Source organism: Eleutherodactylus coqui, chromosome 1 (genome assembly GCF_035609145.1).
Source record: "Eleutherodactylus coqui strain aEleCoq1 chromosome 1, aEleCoq1.hap1, whole genome shotgun sequence".
Lineage (NCBI taxonomy): Eukaryota > Metazoa > Chordata > Amphibia > Anura > Eleutherodactylidae > Eleutherodactylus > Eleutherodactylus coqui.
The window spans coordinates 72,095,636-72,113,933 of NC_089837.1; positions in this window are offsets into that span (position 1 = coordinate 72,095,636).

Below are 18,298 nucleotides of genomic sequence, written 5' to 3' on the forward strand. Positions count from 1 at the left end.
CATTGTCATGCGGAGGTTCCTGTGAGTCTCCCCCACAGGGAAGTGCGCTCTCTGGAAAGCTTGGATGTCATTGTTTATTCCAGTCACTCCAATCACAAGTTATAGATTCTGTTACTATGTTGCAAAAAAGGAGAAAAAAACAAACAAACTGCAATACAGCTGCAAGGAGGGCAGAAATGATGAAAAGGCTGAATGTGGGTGCATTTTTGGTGGGGATGCATTTTTTCTACGTTTTTCAGGCACGCAAAAAAAAAAAGCAGAACACCCGATTGGTGGCATATTGGGGCGGCTTCACATGAGCGCACGTTTTTGCACGCACATTGCACGGAGAATAGAACCTATTGTTTTCAATGGGATCATTCACACTTTCACGCAAAAAAAGCGTCAGGGCTCTTTCCCCCGAGCGCATATACGGCGACGGCGTTTTTCTGTTTTCACCCCGAATAAGTGCCTGAATGTTTTTTTTCCCACAATCACGGACAGCGTTTCCTCGCCAATTCACACGAACGTGTGCGTCATTTTTAGCGAAAAAATACGTCGCATCCTGAAAAAAACCTTCGCTCTGGCAAAATCCTCGGGATGCCTTCCAGTGTCTATATAAAGGCACCTTTTCGCAGCGTTGGACGCTGCCAAAATGCCTCCCCCTCCTTTCTTTTTTTCTGCTCCCATAGAAGTCTATGGGACACGCTGGCATATATTGGCCAGAACATAGTTCTAGAACTATGTTTTAGCTGGGCGTATATGCGCCGGCCGCGTATATGTTCTATTTTTCATGCTACCGGCGTATTTATGCGCCGTATATTTGCCCGTGTGAACGGCTGCATTGGAAATCAATGCTTCACATGGGTACCGTATTTGCGCCCGGGCGTAAAAAATGTGCCGTATATGCGCTGGTAGGAATAAAGCCTTATGCTGTATTTTTGTGTGCATTTGCGCAGCTAAGGCACCATAGGAGTCTATGGAGCTGCGCAAATGGTCACCCGATCCCCGCAAAGTTGCACAATGAGCTGTGTAAATTTGTGGGGAAATCGGAAATACCAACGACTAATTAGGCTGCGAAGCCTTTTCCATAATAGAGCGGGTGTGAACGATCCCTGGAAGGGACGAATGTACAGTAAGGCCTCTTTCACATGGGCGACAGCGATATGGGCGCTATGAAATCGGTGTGATATCGCAGCTTTGTACACGTGATTTTGCAGCGTCAGTGATGCTTTTCCTTGTGAAAAATCTCGCATCGTGCTGTTGCTACCTGCAATTTTATCACAAGAACGTTAATAGGAGTTTCTAATGTTAAAAATGTATTGCATCGCACGAAAATCGCAAGTTCGTATGTTGCGATGTGATAAGCAAGGATAGGGAAACATGGGCTACAAAACATGTGAAGGAACCCATAGGAAAGCATGGGATTCACAAACATGCAATTCGTAGCACTGTGGCATCGCGAGAAAATCATGCGATTTTGTTGCTTGTGGAACAGCAGCCTCAAATACACGCAATTTTGTAGCCCGTGTGAAAGCAGCTTAAAATGCGCTAAAACGTGCATGATAGTGCGACCTTCACTGCGCAAAAAGTCACAATTTTTTTTGCACACATGCTCATGTGAAGCCGCCCTTAATTTTGCCCACTGTCTCCTGGCAACATGCAGAAAATGCAGTGAAAACACGTGCAACTGCGCATTTGTTGCATTACTAAACAATCTTGAAGACTTCAAGGGCTTGCTCAAACGAGGTCATTCGCGTATGTGCATGCACAAAATCTACGTGCGCGATGTGTAGAGAAGGGAGACCATTGTTTTCAATGGGCTCATTTTCACTTTCGCATTCGTGTGCACATTTGTTCACCAATGACACAATAGGAGCCTGTGGGCGCACCAGATACCTAAGCAATTGTGCTAACTGCGCAATTTTGAAGGGAAATCAACACACAGGGGACTAAATAAGGCAGCACAGCGCAAAAAATAGAGTAAAAAGCAAAGATAAAATAGAGCATGCTGCGGTTTCTCTTACCCGCGTAACATATGCAATGACTACATGCAAGTGTGCATGGGTCAATGAAAACCCATTTACTTACAATGACTCTCTTCACCGCGTATTAAGTGCGCCATATACCTGTGCGTAATATGTGGTGAGAATACATCAGTGTGACTAACCCTCGGTGCGATGCATTTTTATCACACTACCACAGAAAATTATAGGCGATTCTTGCAGTAGAATCGCAGAAAATTGGACATGCTGTGACTTTTCAACTTTACATGATCGGTCATCCAAAAATTCACACGTGCTTGAAGGGCTCCTACCCACTTGCGGTTTTTTAACCGCGAATGTCAAAAACTTTCTAATGTTAAAAACGCATCGCGAGTTTGTGCTTTGTGATTTTTGTGCTATGCATTTTTAACATTAGAAAGTCCCACTGACATTGCGAGCAAAAGGAGCTTTAGGGAGGTATACTAAAGTACACTTATCTGGAATCCTGCAGTGAGTGTTAAAGGGGTTGTCCCACTTCTAGCTGTTTACAGACAGCTCCGTACATTGTGCAGTGGCTTGGGTTGGTACTGCAGGCTGAATCCTATTGAAGTGAACTTGATTCAGCATGCAGTACCAACCTGGGCCACTGTGCAATGTACAGAGCTGTCTGAAAACAGTGGGAAAACCCCTTTAATGTTGTCTGTAAAGATGGCCCCTCAGGGTGCCTTCATACTTGCGATAAAATTGTGAATGGAAACGCAGGATTGTGAAACCAGTGATTTTCAATGGGTTCACCCCCCCCCTGCCCCAATGTCTGTTAGCGTTTCCAGTCTTCCTGAGACATCTGAAGATGGATGATAGATTGTAATTAAACATTGTCTTGTCCTAGAAGGAAGCGGAGCACCGAAATGTTACTTTCTCGAGACTTCCTGTGCTCGCTCCAGACGACTTATGACTTGCAGGGGTTGTTCTAAGCCGGCATGCATGCTTTTCAATAGCTGTCTGGCACTGAAGGGGCTGTATAGTGGTCAGTGTTGGCATTGGGCATGCAACTCAAGTCTTCCTATCAATTCCTACAGAATCTGTGTTTGACTTAAGCTTCTGATGCAGGTGGCAACAAAGCCTGGACCTAGCCTAAGGTCCCCTTCAAACGGCGTATTTGCGCTTGCAATACGCAGAGAATAGAACCCACTGATTTCAATGGCTTTGTTCACATGTGTGGATTTTTCCTGCGCAAAAAAACCACAGCAGGTTCTATTTTTCTGTGCATTAAAAGTCCCCATAGAAGGCAATGGGGATGTGCAAATGCATGCGCAATACACTAGGAGAGGTGTGAAGCACTGCATATTTACGCAAGGAAATCGATGAAAGCTTGTGAACGGTTGGGGGGCTGAAGGCCCCAGTACATAGAAAGGTCCCAAAATAATAACATTATTTTCACCTCTCTGGCTATCCCCCACAATCTGCCCCAGTCTGGGCCCTGTCCCCTCTCTTGGCATGTCTGTTGTAGTAAATAGTTGTATTCCCCACCATATAGCAATTCTGGAACATCTTTTCCCATAGCTGTGTGGTGTGCCGTTCCTCTGTTAATTCTAATAGACATTTCTGAATAAATTGACAACTGAGTGTTAACGGTTTGTTCTTGTCAAAGGGGTGTGTCCTTACATTTTGGTATTGTCAGCACTGATTGGATAATGATGACACCCAGTTCTTAATTTATTCCTACATTTCTCAGAGGAAGAACAAAAGAACAGCACTACTAACCACTCTTGTTCTTTATATGCATCATCACTATCCCAGTTTTCTGTAGAAGAGATTCTAGAAACATTTCCCAAAACTGCATTGGATGGATTGATGAAAACTGATAGATTGGTGACCGTCCAACCGCTCCGATCCTGAGAATGGGGTACTCATGTTCCCCCTATTTCACATTTCAAGATCCATTCTCCCAATTCTGTAGTGAAGAACGGAGACGGTGGTCTCTACATGCACAGTAACAGCTCCATTCCTCTTAGTGGTGCAAGCAGATAGCCAAGCACTGTTCACAGAAATGGGACAATGTATCTAGAACTGTGACAACATGGGAAAACAGGTCCCCCATTCTTGGGATCAGTGGGGTACTAGTAGTCGGACCCCCATCATCCAGTGGGTGGCTGAAAACTAAAAAGAAATATGGCCATTGCTGGAATACCCCTTTAAGGGTCCATCTTTACTAACAGCATGGACATTTCACTATAGGATCCCAAATAATTATACTTTAGTACACCTCCCGAAATATTACTTTCCCAAGACTTCCTGTGCTCGCTCCCAAGACTTATGACTTGCTGGGAATGTACTAAACAACGACATGCATGCTTTCCATAGATTGCACTAATACGGCCGGTTAAAAATAAATACCAGTACTGGCCTTTGTACTTAATTACCCGCCGAGCTGGTAGTCTACACACAAGCTTGCCGTAGACCGCACTTCCCTGTGGGGGAGACTCACAGGAACCAACAAATGACAATGTGCTGCCTTCTTCCTGTCACTGCAGAAAGCTCCTGAGCTGTCGTCTGTAGGAAATCCCTCAGCAGCCTCGGCTTACAATGTGCCCTTCTTCATGGTCCTACAGGACTCAGTGGCCATTGAATGTTTACACTGAATAACCCTTAAACTCCTGACTGATTGTCTTTACTCCTGTGTGAGGAGCACAGGTCACCTTTGCAGCACTGAATGGGTTAACTTGTGTAACTTGCAAGAACCCTTCCCTACCCTCAGATAGACCCATCACTGGCACAGATCTCATTCTGTGTCCTCTACTCATCCTAATCCCGTAGAAAGGAAATAGAGCATTAAGAAGCCGTATCCCTCCGCAGGGGGTGAGGAGGCTCAGGTGATCCTGGAGCCCTGTGATGTATGCTCTCTAGGTAGAGGGGAAATAGTGTAACGACATGTTCATCCTACAAGGTCTACGAGGGGAAGAGTCTTTTTTGTCAGTACAATGTATTATTAAGTGCATTTGAAAAGTCCCTTTCCACTTTTTTACATTTTGTTATGTTGTGGTCTTGTACAAAACTTTAAAAAAATCTAAGTTTTTCGCCATCATTCTGAACCCATAATGACAAAGTGTTAGAAATCTTTGTCATTTTTTTTTAAAGGAATAGCTAACATTTTGCATTGACATAAGTATTGAGATCCTTTGGTATGACACTTGAAATTTAGCTCTGGGGGAGTTCCAATATCTCTTGATCATCTTTGAGATGTTTCTACACTTCGATTGGAGTCACCTGGCTAAGTTCAATGATTGGGCATCATTGTATAAGCACACCCCTGTCTGTATAGGGTCTCACAGCTCACAATGCATATCAGAGTCAAAACCAAGGCATATGGAGGAGAGAGCTACATGCAAAGCTGAGAGACAGGATTGTGTGGAGGCACAGGTCTGGAGAAAAAGATCCTGCTGCACTGAAAGTTCCCAAGAGCCCAGCGGCCTTCATAATTCTTACATGGAAGAAGTTTGGAACAACCAGGATTCTGCCCAGAGCTGCCGACCCACCAAACTAAGTAATCGGGGGAGAAGGGCCTTGGTAAGAGAGGTGACCAAGAACACAATGGTCACCCTGAATGAGCTCCACAGATCCTGTGTGCGGAAGTTCCAGAAGTTCAACCAACATTGCAGCAACTCACCAATCTGGCAGAGCGACCAGAAAGAAGGCTTTCCTAGTTAAAGACACATGAAAGCCAACTGGAGTTTGCCAAAAAGCACCTAAAGACTCTCAGACTGCGAGAAACAAGATTCTCTCGTCTGATGAAACCAAGATTGAACTTTCTGGCCTCAATTTGAAGCGTTATATCTGGAGAAAACCAGGAACAGCTTATCACTTGCCCAATATCATCCCTACAGAGAAGCATGGTGGTGGCAGCATCATGCTATTGTGTTGGGGTTCAGCGGCTGGCACAGGGAGACCGGTCAGGGTTGATGGAAAGCTGAATGGAGCAAAGTACAGAGATATTCCTAATAAAACCTGATCCAGAGCGTAAGGAACCTCAGACTGGGTAGAAGGTTCTCATGCCAACAAGACAATGACCCTTAGAACACAGCCATGTCAACACAGGAGTGGCTTAGGGGCAACTCTAAGAATGTCCTTGAGTCCCCAGCCAGAGACCTGACTTGAACCCAATTAAACATATCTATGGAGACCTAAAAATTGCTGTTCACAGACGGCCCCCATCCAACCGGACAAAACTGGAGAGGATCTGCAGAGAGGAATGGCAGAAAATCCCCAAATTCAGGTGTGTAAACCTTGTGGTATCATATCCAAGAAGACTGGTGTTTGAAATTGTTGCCAAAAGTGCTTCAACTAAGTACTGAGCACGGGGTGTGAATACTTATGTCAATGCAAAATGTCCGTTTTTTTATTTTTAAAAAATGTTAAAAAATGTCCAACATGTTAGTAATTATGAGGTGTTGTGCGTAGAATGATGGAGGGAAACTTGATTTTTTTTCTTTGGACAAGGCCACAATATAACCAAATGTAAAGAAAAGTTAGGGTCTGAAGACTTTCCAAATATGAATACCGTTTTTACAGTGTTTGCTGCAGCTGCATCAAAAATAGTTGTGAATTACCCAAAAGATGCATCTGTTAGTAATATGCACCTTTTTTTTTAGTGCATCCCGGTATTCCACAACTCTCCTGTTATAGTGATGGTTTTGTTTCATCCGTTTAAATACATTCAAATACACGCCCATGTGAAGAAGTCCTAACTGTGATAACTTATTACATATCTTCCCAACATTCACACACATGCGCAACACGACAATTTTTTTAAATTTAAAGCCATACCCCTAACCCTGCCAAGTCCCTTTTTTGCTCGTACACAGTAAGGGTGGCTCTACAAGAGACAGCTATCCACAAAATAGTCGATAAAGCAAGCTATTAGTATGTACGAACGACTTCTGTTTGTGTGCTTTTACCACAGCGACACGTATGTTGCCAGGAGATAGAGTACTTTAGAGAAGTACTGAACAGTGTAGATGTGATTTCAGTAGCTATACTTACTATCAGCTGCAGGTACAATCTTTGTGAGTCTCTCTACCTCAAGCAGCTCACTCCTCTACCCCATGCCCTCCATAGACTTCTATAAGCAGTATGAGTCACATCAATTGACATCAGACAGTGGGCAGAAAGTAGAAGGAAGGGCAACCCCTAGTGGATAGCACTGAAGGTGCTAGTACCCTGTTGTATTGCCTCCAGCTTGCATACAAAATGTGATATGGGCGACCATGGAGGCTCTAGTACACTATTGTAACACCTCTAGCTTGGATAAAAGATGTGATATGGCGGCCATGGAGGCTCTAGTACCCTGTTGTACCACCTCTAGCTTGGATACCAGATGTGATAAGGCCGGACATGGAGGCTCTAGTACCCTGTTGTAATGCCTCTAGCTTGGATACCAGATGTGATACGGACAGACATGGAGGCTCTAGTACCCTGTTGTACCGCCTCTAGCTTGGATACAAGATGTAATACAGGCGGGCATGGAGGCTCTAGTACCTTGTTGTACCACCTCTAGCCTGAATACAAGATATACAAGATGTGATACGGCCAGGCATGGAGGCTCTAGTACCCTGTTGTACCGCCTGTAGCCTGGATGCTTGATGTGATATGGCTGGGCATGAAATCTCTAATACTCTTTTGTACTGCCTCTAGCTTGGATACAAGATGTGATACGGGGGGCATGGAGGCATACAGGTTCCATATGGTATCCTGCAGCATATCGCTCGACATTTGCTGTAACTGAGCCTCTAGATTGTGCAAACTCGCAGGCTGTCAAAGTTGGCATCCCAGATGGTCCCATACATGTTCTATTGGTGATAAATCTGGCGACTGGGCAGGCCACGGAAGTGTGGCAATGTTATGGAGGTATTCCTGTGACATCTTTGCTGTGCCCGGCCGAGTATTACCCTGCTGGAAAATACCTCTTTGAAGCCGCCATGAGAGGAGCACATGTGGATGCAGGATGTCCTGAACATATCGCTCAGCTGTCATTGTCCCTTGTACCACTACTAGGGGGGACCGACTATTGTATGCAATGCTTCCCCCTCAGACCATTACACCAGAAGTGGGGGCAGTGTGCCACTCCACAGCAAAGGCAGAATTGAGGTGCTCATCCCAAGGTCTCTAGACACAAACACAACCGTCGTCATTGCCCAAACTAAACCTGAAAATAACCCAAGTTCTACTCGATAGCAGTCCAATTTCATCATTGATGACACTATGGCAAATGGAGGAGATGGTGGGTGGGTGTCAAAGACAGTACACATAATGGGCAGCATGAGACTAAATGTCCTTCAGCCAAGTGCCTGGAAATGGTTCTGACAGACACACGGGCCTGTAACAATGGAGCTATCTCTAAATGGCAGACAAAGAAACAGTTTGAGCGGCTTGTTAGACGATCAGACGATTCTCTCTACTGATGGTCTCTCGGGGGCATCCTGAGCCGGTCGCCTTGTGTGTCCCCACACATCCACTTGTCCCAACACCTCCAAACAGTCTGGTCACAACAGCCCGGGTGGCAGCAGTTTGTCAATAAAACCATCCAGCTTCTCACATTCCAATAATGCGCCCCTCTCAAACTCTGTTAACTGGGTGACATCTCTTCTCTGCGTCATAGAGGCGTCTACTGGTCAACAAGCTCTACACAAGTGGAAGAAGAGGTCAATACACACAAGGAGCCTCCGAGAGCCTTTTATAGGCCAAGAGTAGAACCACAATTAAAGCCTCAGGTTCATCTAATCAAACCCCATATCCAATTATTTGCATATCTGCCTGAGATGTAACTTCATGCCGAGTTTTGGAGCAAAACAGCAACTTCTTCTAGGGGTTGTTTTATCTTGTTTTACAAAGAGTGTATTTAAAGCAGTCTTTCATTACATTGGATGTCTGCAACACTTAGACTCGGCCGGCATACAAAGGTGTATTACTGGTCACTAAAGGATCAAGGGAAACATCCAACAGGATTTCTTTTTTCTTACATGGTGGTTATAAATGTTTCTTATCATAATGTTAATGTTTGTATCAATTACGTGAGAATTTATTCTGTGTTTACCTTTGAATATCATGTACTTTGGATACAATATTGAGCAACTTTGGAAATATCTTATACTATGCTGAGTTTCGCATTATACTCCACAGCTGCACTCACTATTCTGCTGGTTGCCATTGGAAACATTCAACAGCTTGTCAACAGATAGCTTACCTAAACTTCTGTAATTCAGAGGGAAAGCTAGTTTATCTTCCATTATGACATAGCAGTGTCTGGTATAAGGATAATGCTTTCCAGAATGCAAATCACCAGAGTAGGCTCTTTATAGACAGCATACAAGGATTGCTGGGAGATTTCAGCTCTGAAGCCTGGAGAGTTGTGCATTCAGATCTGAGCTTTAATACAGGTTTTAATTCAGTATCTGAGTATCAGTACAAGATATGTAATATAGTGTGTACTTGATATCAATAAACACAATTGCAGACATCGGATTGAAATAAATACCTAAACACCCCAAAAAATGACCCTAAACCCTATTAAAAAAAAAGTTGCAGATGATTTTAAGCAATCCCTTGACCAGTAATCACCACTCACTACTGAGCCCCCTTGAGACACCTTAGGCCGGATGCAGGCGGCCGGGTTTGCATTGCAGGATCCGGAGCAGGCGCCCGCCTCCGGATTCCGCAGCAAATACTGGCCATAGCATGCTATCGAAAAGCACTTTTTTCCTGCGCACGAGCGGAAATCAATTGCGATTTTCCACTCCCAGGGGAAAAATCGCAGCATGCTGTATTTTTGTGCTGGCTTCGCACAGACAGCTTCCTTTGAACTCAATGGAAGCCGACCGACCCACGGCCCTTCTGCAATGACATGATGGAAAGATCGCGGGTACCCGCGTCATTGCCTCACAGTACAGGAAAATAAAGAAAGAAGCACGACGACCGCTGGGCACTGAGTCAGATTTCGCTGCGGGATCCTGCATCCGGAATCCAACCCGTTTTTGTGCAGCCAGCCTTAAGGTCATGGCACTATCCCTTGTTGTGGCCACACTACCACCAAAAAAAAGTGCCATCCACAGTGCCAGTTTGTGCCACGGTCCCTTTGCCACATTGGTATGTATTCCTTCATAATGGCTCATAGATTGTAAAATCTAAGTATGTGTTGTATACCGCAGGGCAAGAAGTGGTGGCGCATGACGTATGCAGATTTGGCCTAGTGGGAGAGCCGTTGTGCCAAGCTTATGTGCTTACATCATGGAAACAGGCAGGATGGCAGCCATGAGAGTAATACGACAAGGGAGGCACGCGTGTTCTGATTCGTCTGGAATAATGTGGCAGAGCTCTCTACTTTTTGCTCAAAGCTATTTTCATTCATTTGCAGACTAATGTATTAGGTGTAATTAAGTAGGAGGATCCAGTCTACCTTGTCCGTAAACCGATATCATCAGAACTCCCCAGGAAGACGTTGTAATGCAGACTGTAACACTGTTTTATTAACTAATAATTGTACGCTGCCCTAACGTGTAAACGATACCGTGTAAGCTAATAAATGTCTCTGGCGTGATGTCTGATATCAGGTGCCAGCTTTAAGGAGCAAGACATATTTATTTTTTTATATTTTTTTTATATATTTATACTTGTTTTTACATTTAGTTTTTTATGCTTTCACATCTGCGCTGGGGATCCTGTTTTCCTGTTCCGTTCGGGAAGCAGGAAAGGGGAATCCCCACAGCTGAACAGTTTCATCTCTATGATGGAACCCAACAGTGCCGGGTGGACCCCATTGACTATAATGGGGTCCCCTCGCTTTCCGCCCAACTGCTTTTGGATGGAAGAAAAAATTTCTGCATGCAGCGCTTTTTCTTCTGGTATTTTCAGCCGGATCTATTATTATTATTTTGTTTTTACTTGTAATTATTTTTAAGGTCTCCCAGCAGAACATTGCCCAGAGCATCATCCTGCCTTTACCGTCTTGCCTCCTTCCTATAGTGCATTCTGCTGCCATCTGCTCCCCAGATAAGTGATGCACACACACCTGGCTTTCCACACGATGTAAAAGAAAACGTTATTTATCATACCAGGCCATATCAGATCAGGACTGGGGTGACATCACGGCGTTAGCCATGGCCTATGTGATCCACACACTGTTGCATACTCAGTGTCATTCTGGTGTCAGATGCCAACATGAGCACTTCTCTGTTGGTGTGTGGATTGATTTTTTTGGCTGTGACGCATGTGACCCAGCCAACCAATCAGCACATGCCTGCACACATTTATTCTGGATGCTCCTCTTTGAGAATGCTGGTTATACATTTAATCTGAAGGCAGGGTCGTAACTAAGGGTGCCTGTCCACGGGCGTGATTTAGCCGGTGGTAAACTGCCGGCGAATCACGCCAGCCGACGCTTTCCATAGCATTGCTATGGAAAGCACCGACACCTGTCAATGAGCAGAGAATCATTGTGATTCTCCGCTCGCCGCGGGCCATTCGCAGCATGCTGCGATTGCCCTGATTCTCCATGCGCAGCCTATCTATCAGATAGGGCTGACCGGCGGAGAATCAGCGGCGGCTCCTGCTCCCGGGCGGCGGCTCCCGCAGCGGAGATCTGCCGCGGGACTTCACAACACCCATGGACAGGGGGCCTAAGGGCTCAGGGGCCTGGGTGCAAAAGCTCAGCTGGGGCCTCCCCGTCCTCCATCTGTACTCATACCCAGTAACTTAAAGATTCGGGGCCCCAATGTAAAATCTGTAATTGGGCCAACAACTATAATGCTTTATAGTACTTGGCTTCCTATATGGAGAAGAGAGGCCATTTCCCCCAATTTTGAGTTTCGTTTTAAATATTTTGTATTCTCTGCGTTAGTATATAGAGTCAATATCCATTCCTTTCAGACAATAAATTACATCCAGCATCCAGCTTGGACCTAACACTGCCTTCTTCCGGTCCAGTTCTGATGCTCTGATGCTTTTGGTAATGGACAGGGTCAACATGTTTACCATTCTGGGGCTATGTGGCCCCATATACAGGAAGCTACAATGTCCTCTGTGTTCTGACACTACACTATCATAACCAACATGAACTATTTTAGCAATTTGTGGCTTTGTGTGGGATCCGACCATACGTGCTAGCCTGCGTCCCCACAAACATCAATGAGCCATGTGCACCCATCACCCTGTGACCAGATACCCTGGTTCCCTCCTTCCTCTGACTACTTTTAGTAAGTACTAATCAGTGTATACTGGGAACACCCCACAAGACTTGCCATTTTGAAGATGCTCTGACCCAGTAAAGCCATCACAATTTATCCTTTGTCTAAGGGCTTAAACGCATGGGTGCATGCGCTAATACCATTGCCGCTACAGAGCGCATTAGCGCATGAACCAAAGTTGTTTTTTTTTAATATTCAAACTATGCGTTATAGCATATGACTTTGAAAAAAATAGCAAGAATATACGTCCTGCTCAGGGGCGTAACTATAGAGGGTGCAGGGGATGCGGTTGCACCCGGGCCCAGGAGCCTTAGGGGGCCCATAAAGCCTCTCTTCTCCATTTAGGGAGCCCAGTACTATGAATAAAGCATTATAGTTGGGGGCCCTGTTACAGGTTTTGCATTGGGGCACGGAAGCTTCAAGTTATGCCTCTATGTAGCATGGTTTAGGTATGGGTACGGGTACAGATACAGATAGAGGGAAGGCCCCAGCGCACCTTCTGCATCAGGGCCTCTGAGCCTTTAGTTACGCCCCTGGTCCTGCTGTATCTTTCTTGCAAGTAGTACTAATGCGCGAGAATCCCGATAGTGAAAACAAAGCCATTGGAATCAATGGTTCATTTCATCCCGTTATGCGGCCGCGATTTTTTTACCGCCGCCTAATGGGAACAAAGCACGCCCATCTGTTTGAGCCCTCACTCGCTGGGCCCCCTACATGTGGCCATTCTTCCTGATTTCCAACATCATCTACAAGGCCCAACTGTGCTGCATAATATGACCATCAGCTGCATTGTCACAGAATAAACAATGGTATTCACTTCACTTGTCAGTAGTGTTGTGTGCGTATGTATGTATATATATATAAAGCTTAAATACTTTTTTTTTCGCGCTGTTCATTTTTTTGCATAGTGAAAAGTGATGCAAATGCTAGGACATATGTCACCGGAACGAAAGCAGGCTTCTTGCAGTTTCTGATGTAACACTGTGTAATGTCAATGCTCACGGTTTAATAGTTCCTGTGTTAATATTGACTTAAGTATTATTTTTTCCTACATGTCATGTGCTCTGTTATGATAGGGTTTCCTCCATAAGGGATAACAGTGAGCTGATTATATTGTAAAGCCTTTATATATGCGTCCGCTGGCTGGCTGCTGTTTGGCCTGGATTCACTTGCTTTTGTCTCTGTAATCAAGTTACACTTACCAGACTTTCCAAATGTCACATTCATCTGCTACTGGCATTCAGCGAGGCAGTGTTTTTTCTTCTCCTAGCTAAATTTACATTCCTTAAAAGAATGTTTGCTCTTAAAGAGGACGTACCAGAAGAGGTTTTTTTAAAGTGTCCATTAAAAATGGGGAAAACTTTTTGTCTCGAAATGTATTTATTGAACTTTGGTAACCAGGAATGGGAAGGGAGGAGCACCGGGGAAGGTAATATAGTGGTATATGGAAATAATAAGAACTTTTTGTAACTTTTTGTAAGGGTGGTTTTACATAGGACAACTAGTGTCCGAACAGCTACTCAGAATAGTTGTTAAAACATATGAAGGACCATTGTTTGTGTGATTTTTACACAGAGCAATTGTTGGTGACTTGTTCAACTTTGAGACCGCTGAATTCAAATTGTTTGGAGCATTTGCATGTGTGGAGGTAGGGGCAGGAGATACAGGAACCAGAGTATTATGCAGACACCAGGTTTATAGGTTTATTATGACAACAAAGTTGGAAAATAAGTTGGCAATAGAAGATTATGTTAACAGATAAGCGGTATGCAGGTAATACAGAAACGTTGGATAATATAACTAACTCTAATTAAGGATATGCACAACTCTAAGTATACAGAATATTCTAATAATCTGTTATGAATCATACACATCAGCAATACACCTCAGGCCTCAGTCACTCGGGCGTTTTACGCATGAATTTTTGAATGTTATGCGTTCAAAAATTTGCGTGACTGAAGTGGGTGTCACGGCGGAAAAAATGCTGCTAGCTTATATTTAAAGCGCTTCCCCGAAAATCACTGCAGCACTGGCTGGCAGCCTATTGTATTGCCGACTCCATTGAATTCAATGGGAGAACATTGCTCTCCTCTGCCACAGCTGTGTAAAACCTCGCTTCTCTTGTCTCTTATTGGTTAGACTGAACAATTGGGGCTATAGCATCTTATTCTTTTCGCCTGCTAGGACTTTTTCTTTTGTTTGAGCCTTGGTTCATCTGTGTTCTGTCAAAGGTCAACCAGCGAAAAACCACAGCACCGAGTGTATTTTCAAGCACCAAAACCAGCTGAAACCATAACAGTGAGTGTCCTTTCAAACGCCAGCAGAAGCTTTTAGTCGAGGGTCACCCATACATATTTAGGTCTTTTCGGGGACCAATGAGCGTTAACTGGAAGGGCAAAATATTTTTTAAAAGGCAGGATCAGTGTTCAGTGGAAGGCTCACACCAAACAAGCACGGAGCTACCTGCAAAGTTGTTGGCTAGTCGTTGAAAGACAACAATTACCTGTTTACAGTAGACAATAATGAATCAACTAATGAGTATTTATAGTTAAGCTGAAACTAAGCGACTAGTAATCGAATTCTCACTTGTCACCCGATTGATGGCTGTATTTACATGGAACAACTGTTGCTTACACTTGCTCTATTGAGCAACTGTTTGGAAGATAGTTGTCCGGGTAAAGGCCACCTTTATCCCCAGCTAAGGTGACCTTCATAGTACATACCACATAGTGGTTTCTGTAGCTTTGAAGGTGCATTTTCTGAATGTTCTCCTCACTTTATGACTTGAACCTCTTTCTTGCCTTGTATGCAACTATTTCTGGATTTGACTTTGACAACACCTGTCAAGTTGGTACCTTGCTCATCAGTTGTCACCGATGGGTGAGAGGCACAATTTAGACATCTGACTTGGAAATTCCAGATGTCCTTGAAGGATGAAGTACAGGAGGTCTATAGAATGCATGTCCATAGACATAAATACAATTTCATAATGCTGCCCATAGATTGTGAGATATGTCACTGATCGGTAAGACATCACCCTATTTACAAAACTACAAAATAAATCCTTAGAGGAATCCAAAATATCTAACAATTGCAAAGAGCTATTTCAGCATGTAGGAAACTTTATTTTATATCTAGTGCAGAGATTCCCAACCGGAGTGAAATGTACCCCAACCTACCTTGGGGTGCCATGAGAGCCCATCAGGGGTGCCATGAGAGCCCATTGGCATTCCATGAGAGCCCATCAGAGGTGCCATTTCTTTTTAGAAAACTCTGCACCTAAGAGTACAATTGAACATTTGCACTTCTGCTACAAGTACCATCTTAACGCTGCCTACCAGAGACAAGTGGGGGAGTGTGACCATTACTCAGTGAGTCCATCAGCACTACCACCATCATTCTGCTCTGATCAGTATAGGTAGGATCGGGTCTCAGAATATGATTACAAGGGTGAGAAGCATGCAGCTCCAGATGTGATTACTGCGACAAGGGGGGACAGTAAAGCTCTGGATGTGATTACTGCGACAAGAGGGGACAGTAAAGCTCTGGATGTGATTACATTTATTGATTACACTGGGGTTCCTCTGTAGGGCTTGATTACTTTAGGGGAGTCATACAAGTGAATTAATTTTGCTGTAGGGATTCTGAATCAATTTTGTTGTGCAATGCCTGGAGTCAGAATTTTGGGGGGATCTGAGAGCTGAATGAATTGTAGAATCTGACATCTGTATTAATTTGGCAGTATTACGGCTCATTCACATGGGTGCATGCAATTCTGGTCCATGAAATGCTCACCATTTTCACTACATGTGTATGTGAGTGTTGCATGTGTTTTTGGTGTGTATGCGTTTTTTTACATCCGTATTTTGTCCATAGGCACTGTGCATTTCACATGTGTGCGAAAAAAAAAAGATGCAAGAAGGCCAAATGAATGTCACTTTATTTTCCACTGTATCCTAAGAAGAGAGGAAAAACACAGTGAGTACGCATGCAACTGCATATTTGCTGAATTTTTATGCAATTTCATAGAATTATTGGGCTATTTCGGTCTGCAAAAAATCAAACGATTGGTTAGCAAGAAAAGTGATCATCTGAATACACCAATGCAAATCAATGGTGTTGTATGCTGTCCGTATTACATCCACGAAAAATACATGCATAATACGGACAGAAAATGCCTGTATGAATGGACCCTAATACAAAGGGTGCAATTTGCAGCAAAATCCATATGCACTGCATGCAGATTTTGTAGCAAATCTGTTGCAGTTTGGCTGTGAATCTGTGGCAAATCCAAGATAACTTTTTCCATGGTTTTAGCAGTGCTAAAATAGTTAGGAACAAGTGATATAGAGCTTATGATTGTTAGTCATGGTACTTTTACATGGGCCAACAGCTGTCTGGGCAATTTTCATTCTGTGTTGGAATTCAAGAAGCTGGATGGTTATATCAAGATTAGGAGGTGTTGGTACAAGGTGACCGGGCTCAGGACACCTTCAACAGACCACCAGTAGAGACGATTGTTTGATCATCCGACAAGTATGAGCAACTCCAACTGTTTTGTTGTCCACCATCCAGAGACAGTTGGCGTCATCGTTACAGGCCCCTGTGTCTGTCAAAACCATCTATAGGCGCTTGGCAGAAAGGCATTTGGTCTCATGGCACCCATTACGTGTACTGGTTTTGACACACACTGACCGTCACCTCTGTTTACAGTGGTGTCGTAAATGACCAAACTGAACTGCTACAGAATGGAACAGAGTTGTCTTCAATGACGAATCCAGGTTAAGGTTTGGGCTCTGATGCTGCCCATCTTCTTGTCTGGAGACCATGGGGTGAGCACCTCAATCTTGCTTTTACTGTGGAGCGGCACACTGCCTCCACTGCTGGTGTGATGGTCTGGTGGGCCATAGCATGTGGCAGTCAGTCACCCCTAATAGTGGTACGAGGCACAATGACAGCTCAGCGATTATAGTCAAGACACCCTGCAGCCACATGTGTTGTCTCTCGTTGGCAGGGCTTTCAAGAGGCATCCTCCAACAGGATAATACTCGGCCGCACACAGCAAGGGTGTCACAGGAATGCCTCCACAACATTGCCACACTTTCGTGGCAGCCAGGTTGCCAGGTTTATCGCTAATAGAACGTACTTGAGACCATCTAGGATGCCAACTTTAACAGCCTATGAGTTTCCATGATCGAAAGGCTCAGTTATAATAAATGTGGACTACTTTGCTGTAGCATACCATACAGAACCCGTATACCTCCATGCCTACCTGTATCGCATGTTGTATCCAAAATAGAGTTAAGCCAACAGGGTACTAGAGTGTCCATGCCCGCCCGCATCACATCTTCAATCCAAGCTAGAGGCGGTACAACAGGGTACTAGAGCCTCAATGCCTGCCCGTATCACATCTTGTATCCAAGCTATAGGTGACCCAACAGGGTACTGGCGCCTCCATGCCCGCTCATATCACATCTTGTATCCAAGCTAGAAAAGGTAAAACAGTGTACTAGAACCTCCATGCTCGCTCGTATCACATCTTGTATACAAGCTAAAGCTAGTACAACAGGGTACTAGAGCCTCCATCCTCACTAGTATCACATTTTATATACAAGCTAGAGGTGGTACAACAAGGTAGTAGAGTTTCCATGCCTGCCCTTATCACACCTTGTATCCAAGCTAGAGGTGACCCAACAGAGTACTATAGCCTCCATGCCTGCCTGCATCACATCTTGTATTCAAACTAGAGGTGGTACAACAGGGTACTAGAGCCTCTATTCCCACCCATACCACATCTTGTATCCAAGCTAAAGGCGGACCAATAGGGTACTAGAGCCTCCATGCCCACCTATATCACATCTTCCATTCAAGCGGGAGGTGGTACAACAGGGTACTAGAGCCTCCATTCCCGCCATATCACATCTTGTATCCAAGCTAAAGGTGGACCAACAGGGTACTAAAGCCTCCATGCCCACCTATATCACATCTTCCATTCATCCTGGAGGTGGTACCACAGGGTACTCTAGCCTCCATGCCCACTTATATCACATCTTGTATCCAAGCTAGAGGTTGTACAACAGGGTACTAGAGCCTCCAGCT